The sequence below is a fragment of the Zootermopsis nevadensis genome, unplaced genomic scaffold, assembly GCF_977971745.1.
Source record: "Zootermopsis nevadensis isolate Lab colony 2312 unplaced genomic scaffold, Znev_1.0 Znev_ptg000010l, whole genome shotgun sequence".
Lineage (NCBI taxonomy): Eukaryota > Metazoa > Arthropoda > Insecta > Blattodea > Termopsidae > Zootermopsis > Zootermopsis nevadensis.
Window position 1 is genome coordinate 8,779,479 of NW_028259142.1, and position 8,349 is coordinate 8,787,827.

Consider the following 8,349-nt stretch of genomic DNA (forward strand, 5'->3'; position numbering starts at 1 on the left):
CCATGACAGGTGTTTGAAAGGCTAAAACACCTTTTCGCCTTTCAAAAACCTAACATGGCTGGTAGCCCAAAAAAATTTCACTGTACTTCGTCACTGTGAAAGCTTTAGATCGTACATATGAATAACACATAAAACAAACAGTTTATATTGAAAATGAAATCTTCAAAATATTTATTTGATTACAATTAATCTTAAGAAAAATCTTGTCAAGAAACAAGTTTTCTGCAAAATTCTGAGAATTCTGAAGGTCAAACTTAACCTAGTTATCGATACCCGTATATTGTATTAACAGAAGACACGGACGGTGGCCATTTTGAATATTTTCAAGGGGCATTCTGTATTTGTTCCTCGGTTTGATTCATCCGCCTTTCAGTTGATTCTAAAGAGCAGCGAGCACCTGGACAAAGGGCGCTTCTACAGGTTTCTGCATCAGTGGCTTGGAACAGGCCTGCTCACTTCCACAGGCGCGAATTCTTGTCACCTCTGTTTACACAAATACATGAGAGATAGCAAATCAGTTGACAAACAACTTCAGTGTTTTTTAAACACACAGCTTTATCAATGCGTTCACGTAATGTAAACACAATACTACGTGTTTCACAACTTTGAAACAGATTTATCTAACATCAGTTTTAATATTATCGTTCTATCTACATTTATGCATCCCAAGAAACTTCAGTGTTTGAATTCCTCAGCCAAACAAAACTTATAGTTCCAGCATTTGATCACTGTGACGGCGATAATTGAACAGCGTCATTTATAAAGCTAATCCCCGGAACTAGACAACGTGAGTAAATAGGACGCACATTTATTGCGATTCCTTGTTTCCTTGACGACACTTAAATTACGAAAATTACAAAGCGTCAAATTATCGAATGGCATATGGTTCATGGATGACAAACCGCTTGGATCGTCGTATAATTTAACACACTATTTGCTGAATTAGCCTGAAAGAACTGAGGAGAACCACAACATGCTTCAGTCGTATAGTGGTAGCCAACCCGAGATTTGAACCCACTCCCTCCAGAATCCACAAATCTTAAACGTGAGCAGGAAAGCAATAACATAATTATATGAAAAATGTCAATACATTAAACTTCAGAGCTGTTAATAATTAGTGAAAGGATGGTTGTTAGAAATATAAATTTATAATTGCAAATTTTAAGCCGATTTAAAGTAAGTCTGTATTTATCACGCATAATACATTTCAAAAGTCCTCGCTGGTTCTCGACAAATGAACTACGTATAAATCTGGTACGGCATTGTTTAACGCGGTTCATAATTTTTATACCTTCTCATCCATCTCAGCACATAACTCTGACTGATAAACAAAATTTTGATATTTTAATGATTATATTTTGATATTTTAATGTCTATATATATATATATATATATATATATATATATATGTTTGTGTGTGTGTGTGTATGTGTTTGAGAAACAAGATACTAACAATGCAAGTGGCTAAAATTAGTTTCCACTGACAGTCTCGATCCACAGAAACTGTCCAGGTCTCATACTTCGCATAAAATTTCGCAACGAGCTGTTTTTTCGATATGCAGTTGTTGGCCACCCGCCCAACCACACGTTTTGAGGACCACCCCTTATCAAATGCCCGCGGCTGTTTATTCGATATATTTGTTGGCACATTTAAGGAATCTAAAATTACTGGGATATATTTTAAGACATTAAAAGTGATCAAATACAAAATCGTACAGAAACAACCACATTCATGTGCACCACCACTTAAAATGTGCCCTGAATTCTGCACCACTCTATATGTTTTGAAACTCCCTGTAGCATGTGATTTACAGGTGCTCAGAGAGCGCAAGTCTCAACTTGAGAACACGTCCATCAGATCCCCAACCACGTCTCCTGACGAGGACGCTTTTGTTGGTGAGTGTGGGTCAACTACACTGGACAGGATCCACTGTCGGGGTTCGTTGTGACAGAGACGAAACTTTGGCTTCTATTACCACAGGTTCAGTTGCCAATTCAAAACCTAGCGGTAACTCTACGTGCCATCTGCTCAAACATTTTGAAGTCAGAGTGTATTTGTAAATTTGATATGATTCTCATAATGATAGGAAACAGCGATTATTTCATTAAAAAGTGTTAACCAACTGACCCTTGTCAAGCTAAGCAGTATTTGACGTTCTGACGACGCCCTAAGTCGCAAGGCCGTGAAGTATTTTGGCTGCATGCCCGTGTTTCGGAAAAACACTATCTCCGTCATCAAACTTCAACTGGCTATGCCTGCAACCCACAAGGTCGTCGTTCATGAAACGAGACTTTTTTCATGTTTCAAGGCAACAGAAAGAGGGAAGTGTTACCGTATCTTCTGCTGGAGGCGTCACTCGACGGCGTCAAGCTGACGGACGAAGAAGAGAGGAAGTGGACACATTCATGTTTGAGGTGCGTCAACTAGCGCTCTGCGACGTCACAATATCTCCATCCACAACAATGATCCTTCATTTCAGAGAGAGCAGCCGAATTTCGGAAAATAAGTCTACAAATCTGTACTGAATTTGTACAATATGATGTTTTCTGGGTTGTTTCGGAGGTCCTTGCTGCCGCCATCATCAGGGCTTGACTCATCGCCCTGATGATGGAGGCAGCAAGGACCTCTAAGACGTCGGTAAACTTATACCAGGCTACGCGGCGCTACAACCCAGAAGACAGACACTTTGTTAACGATGTCTATGGAGCGAACTAAAAGCAAGACGAGAAATTTTCTGAAATGTCGGTTTCCAGGGCAACGGTCGGTCAGAAAATCAGGAATGTTGCGAATTAGCCATCACGTGACAGTTTAACACTTCAGTGTCATAGTCAGCTGCTGTTACAACCTTAGGCTCACATTGAATTACGTTCATTCTAGTCGCATTGAGGTCTTCTTTTGTCTTCGTGTCTCTCCCATGTCCATAGTGAAACACACTCGGTTAGTTAGTTGGTTATTTAGCTCGTTAGCTGAGGCTACAAATACAATAACGAATCTTCGGGCTCCATAAAAGACGGAGAATTTCTTGGCTAGCCGAACGGAATACAGTGGATTCCGGTTAACTGGGACACATCGGGACCAAAACACTTCGGCCTAATTAAGCGGCTGCCCCGATTAACCGATAGCCCAATCTACCGGAATCCGCTGCATCAGGTACTCAAGAACGCCGCTGTTCCACGGAGTTTCTGATGCGATAAATTTGATAAGATAACACTGACACTTGTTCCCCAGGACCACAACACGAGTAGCGCTGGGGTGTGCTGGGCTGTGTTCCTACTGGGGTTGCATCCAGACATACAGGCAACTACCTACCTGATTAGATTGGCAAGCGCTTATGCAACAGTGTTCGTGCTCCTGTGTAATTTAATTTCATACTGTGCCCACAGGACAGGGCGTACCGCGAACAAGGCAGCATCTTCGAAGGGTGTGACCGCCCTGCCACGATGAAGTACCTTGAAAGGGTCATCAAGGATTCCCTAAGATTGTACCCCAGTGTTCCCATCGTGGCACGATAACTCAACAAAGACGTAAAGATAGGTAATCTAATAGGAAGAACGTAATTTGAACTATACATTACAGTAACATTACTAGAGTACTCTGAGATTCAGAAGACGTTCTTCACGCCGAATAACGTACGTCGTTGTTGCACTAATGCGATTTGAAATAACATGCTCCTTAGATCATTCTTCCACTGTGATACAGGTAACTTGCACAACGTTTTCTAAGGATGCATTACACCTATCTGGGTCAAACAGAGTCCTTGAAATGCCAACAGTTCGAGCGTCTAGTTAAATAAATTCACAGTCTTTTATTAAATCCATCCATATCCTGAGCCAGATCAATCCAAACCTTCCTACCCATTTACCCCAAGATCCATTTTAATATTATCCTTCCACCTACACTTAGGTCTTCCGAGTGGTTTCTTCCCTTCACGCTTATCGAACCAAAATTTTACACACATTTCTTATATCCTACATGCACGCTACATGCCCCGCCCATCTCGTCCTTAATTTGATTATCCTGATAATAAGTGTCGAACAGTACAAATTATGGAGCTCAACGTGGAATTTTCTCCACCCTCATGACACTTCCCCCCCAACCAGTTTTCCCCAACACGCCGTCTGCGTACCATCTTCCCACACACGACAGGCAGACTTTTACACGTAAAAAACAGGTAAAAATTATAGTACTGTGAGTATATTTAAATCTTTGCATTATGGATAGCAGACCGGAAGTCTCAAATACTCAGTGATATATCCATAAAATATCTGAATATTTTAAAACAGAAGTTGACCAAGAAATGTGGTTGAAATATGAGACGGAATTTTAAAACTATGGCGTCATAATTCAGGGTCAGCTGAAGAGTCAAAGTATGTGCATTATCATCCGAATAGTTTAACGGTTGGCGAAGTAATTAACACATGCTCACGTGATCAGCGAAGACAGAGATAACTCTTTGCCAGCGAGTTCAAAATGTTGCGTAATATTGTCTCGGCGATAACACTGCAATTCATTATACAGAGTGTACCATTTAAAACGAAACCCAACAACCGCTTATTACAGTACAAAAATAATATCAGAAGCACGTCCAACCTATTACCCCCCCCCCCCCCCCCCCGTGACACGGGTGAAGGTTAACTTTGTTGCTAGGTCGCTGCTCATGCCAGTTGTGAACGTGTTGTATTCGCGAACATCACTTCGCATCGAAATCGTTTGCTGCTGATCATGAAGCATTTAGCGAACGCGTATCCTGACAAGGAAGTACCGAATTGGACGACGACTGACAACAAAGTTCCGGGAAACCGAAAGTGGTGTTCGCGGCAGCTAGCACGTCCGGCATCGGACAACGCTGACGCTGACAGATGATACGCTCTGCTACGTTTAAGGAAGACTAGGAAACTACTCGTTCGCACTGTTATGCTGATGTCGCCTTTGGTTATGACAATGCTGTACTTTCGGCTGCATGTTAAATTAAACATTCTTTACGTAATGGATTTGCCTGCCCCGTGACAGGCTCAATATGCAGACTACCGCACTGTTCGTTAAATCACTGCGCCGTAGAAAAACTTGTTCATCTTCAAGGTTGTAAAATCAACCACTTCACCTCTGAAACTCCTCCCCCCTCCGCCAACCAGCTAGTCTTCGTGGTCACGTGACGAGTTATAAATTACGTACACGCAGGAAAATTATTTGGAACCCAAATAATACATGCACGGTCATACTAAGTGTGTAATTAGCGTGTTTCGCCATTCTCACGGTCTTTTATACAAACATTGAGCTTGACTGTTCACACTGACAACACTGCGTCTTTATTTTGCAGTCGAGTATAAATTTCCGGCTGAATGCTCTGTTATTCTGCATATGTACAGCATCCATCGAAATTCCGATCAGTTCCCCAACCCGAGAATTTCGACCCGGACAACTTTCTGCCGGAGAGGGCAGCAAAAAGACACCCCTACGCCTACATTCCCTTCAGTGCCGGTCCCAGGAACTCCATAGAACAGAAGTTCGCCCTGCTGGAGGAGAAGACGGTGCTGTCCTACATCCTCCGTCACTACGAACTGCGTTCCCTTGACAAGAGAGAAGACATGGCTCTCTTAAAGCGAGCTTGTGCTGAGACCAGAGAAAGGATTGAGGCTTGTCATCACTGCCAGGTCGAGCAATGACACGTGACGGTTGCCAGATAACCGTTTTCGTCATACCGTGTCTTCTGTAATCGTACAATTAAAATTATATCACAAATAAAGAATCTGAACGGGAAAAAAATATGAGTTTAAAGACAAGGTAATAATGTAAAATATCGACGACAATGCCGATGAATTAGTAAATATATAAATTAAGGAAAACCTGAATGTTGCAGTTTGTTTTGAGATCGGACAATAATGAGAACTTTAGACGGAGACCTACGTGAGTGTTTTATGTTATAGTGACAGGGATTCCCCTGTCCGGGAATCCGTCACTCACCAACAGAGGTAAATTTTGGCGAATTCTTCACAACTGAAACGCCATTCATGCGATTCCTCACTTGTTATCCTCATTTCTTCCCCCTTCTTTCCCCTGCGACTAAACATTTCTGGGAATTTAACACTTCTACTTCTGATTCAAAACTTCAGTTTCGCCCTTTTATCAATGCGTCATTTCCATGTACTAATCATCATCAACAATTCCTAAAGGCCAGGCCTTGTCGCTGCAGCCACATTCTTGGTCGTCCCCTCGGTTTTTTCCTTAACACCTTACCTTCAAAAATGTTTTGGAGGCAGGTGTCGTATCTCAATATGTGCCCAAGGAGCTTCGTTCTTCTCTTTCCTATGGCCTTCAGTAATTTCCTTTTCTCCTTTATTTCTTTTAATATTTGGTCATTACTCATCTTTTCGGCCCAACTTGTTCTTGTTAGCCTTCTCCGAACCACATTTCTGCGGCCTCAAGTCTTGTTTTTTCTTGTTGTCCTAGTCAAGTTCTCACATCCATACGTCAGCACACTCCAAGCGAAGGTTTTAACAGATTTCTTTCTAGTCCCTATACTGATGTGTCTAAGTAATTATAGGTTCCTGTTATTTTGAAACACTTGCTTTGACCTCGGTAAGGCATTTGTTTTCGGTGCCAATCACACTCCCCAGATAGCAGAATTCCTTGGCTTTTTCTAACCTTGTTCTATTTATTCTTATATTTGCCTTCATTCCATCTTTCTGTTTGTCTACTACCATGATTTTTGTCTTCTTTGTGTTTACTTTTAGCTTCAACTTCTCTAAGGTTTTGTTAAATATTCAAAGTATCAAGTTCATATCGTGAGCCGGGATAGCTCAGTCAGTATAGTTACTAACTACAGGCTGGACAACCGGTGTTCGATCCCCGAAGGGGGCAGAGGCTCCTGTCCAATGGGTACCGGGATACTTTCCCGGGGGTGAAACGCGGCCGGGGCGTGATGCTGACATTCACCTCCCCCCAGGCGCCTACATGGCATAAAGTGGGACAGCTTTACTGTTGCAACGTATAAACTGAACCTAAAGAGCTAAACTATACTAATGAGAAAGTTACGTAAGATGTTTTCACTCTTTCACAGCGCATGTTACAAAATCCTCTCGGGCGATCAGCCGTGTCACTATTGAGCTAACAACCAACGTTTCGGAGATTAACCCAGTCACCGTCATGAAGGTAACAGGATTTTATAAAATGAGGAAGCTATACACCATTTTCTGGTTAACGAAAATCAGGCACTATACTTACCAACACGGAACACACACGCGCGACAACATGGCGTACGTTTCCGTTCTGACTAAGGAAACGTCCCTCAAAAATATTTTTAAAATATTCAAAGAATCGAAAAACGATTTCAGAATTGACACTCATCAAACTAATGGACGTTAAGTGTTGCGTTATAATTTATTTGGTTGAAAGAAGGGCACGTTTTATCAATTGTTTTCAGGAAGTAAATTAGCAAACAAATAAAAAATAAAGTATCATAAATGGCAAACCTGAAAATTAAAGTATACAAAACAATAATCTTGCCTGTTGTTTTGTATGGGTGCGAAACATGGTCTCTCACTCAGAGGGAGGAACATAGATTGCAGGTGTTTGAGAATAGGGTGTTGAGGAGGATATTTGGGCCTAAGAGGGAAGCCGATGGAGCATGGAGTAAACTGCATAATGATGAGCTTAAAAATCTGTACTACTCCCCCAGTATTGTCAGGGTGATTAAGTCGAGAAATATGAGATGGGCGGGGCATGTAGCGCGCATGGATGGGACAAGAGTTGTGCATCGAGTATTGGTTGGGAAGCCTGAGGGGAAGAGACCTCTGGGGAGACCAAGACGTAAATGGAAGGATAATGTCTTATTCTTCTTCATCTTAAAGTGCCTATCCGTTCGGGATGTTGGCGATCAGCATAGCAATTTGAACTTTACTGGCTGCTACTTGAAACAGTTCTCCAGTAACATCTAGAACTAAGTTTTTAGGTTCTGAAGCCAGGAGATTCTTGGCCTCCCAGGTCTTCTGTTTCCGAATATTTTTCCCTGGATTATCAGCTGAAGCAGCCCGTATCTATCACTATTTCTGACCATGAACTTCGTTTCTTTGATGTTAAGATCTAAGCCGTGGTTGGTACTGGTCTTCACAATACGATTCATTAAGGATAAAGTCAGGCGGGATCTATGGGACATAGGAGTTGAAGGAGACTGGATTTTATTGGCTTTGGTTAATTCGGTGATGAACCTTCGGATTTAGTAAGCCATCTAGTTAGTTATCATAAATGGCCCTAACACTGCAAAGACTATAAAAGTCATCTATAATTACTAGGATATAACACAGAAACTTCCAGCGATAAATATAAATGCTGGATGTTGAAAGGCTGCCTCA

At 41.7% G+C, this 8,349-nt stretch overlaps 1 pseudogene; it reads left to right on the top strand.

Annotated features, from left to right (window-relative positions):
• Nucleotides 1–1,751: 1,751 nt before the first annotated feature.
• Nucleotides 1,752–5,850, top strand: LOC110837212 (cytochrome P450 4C1-like; annotated as a pseudogene).
• The last annotated feature ends 2,499 nt before the right edge of the window (nucleotides 5,851–8,349 follow it).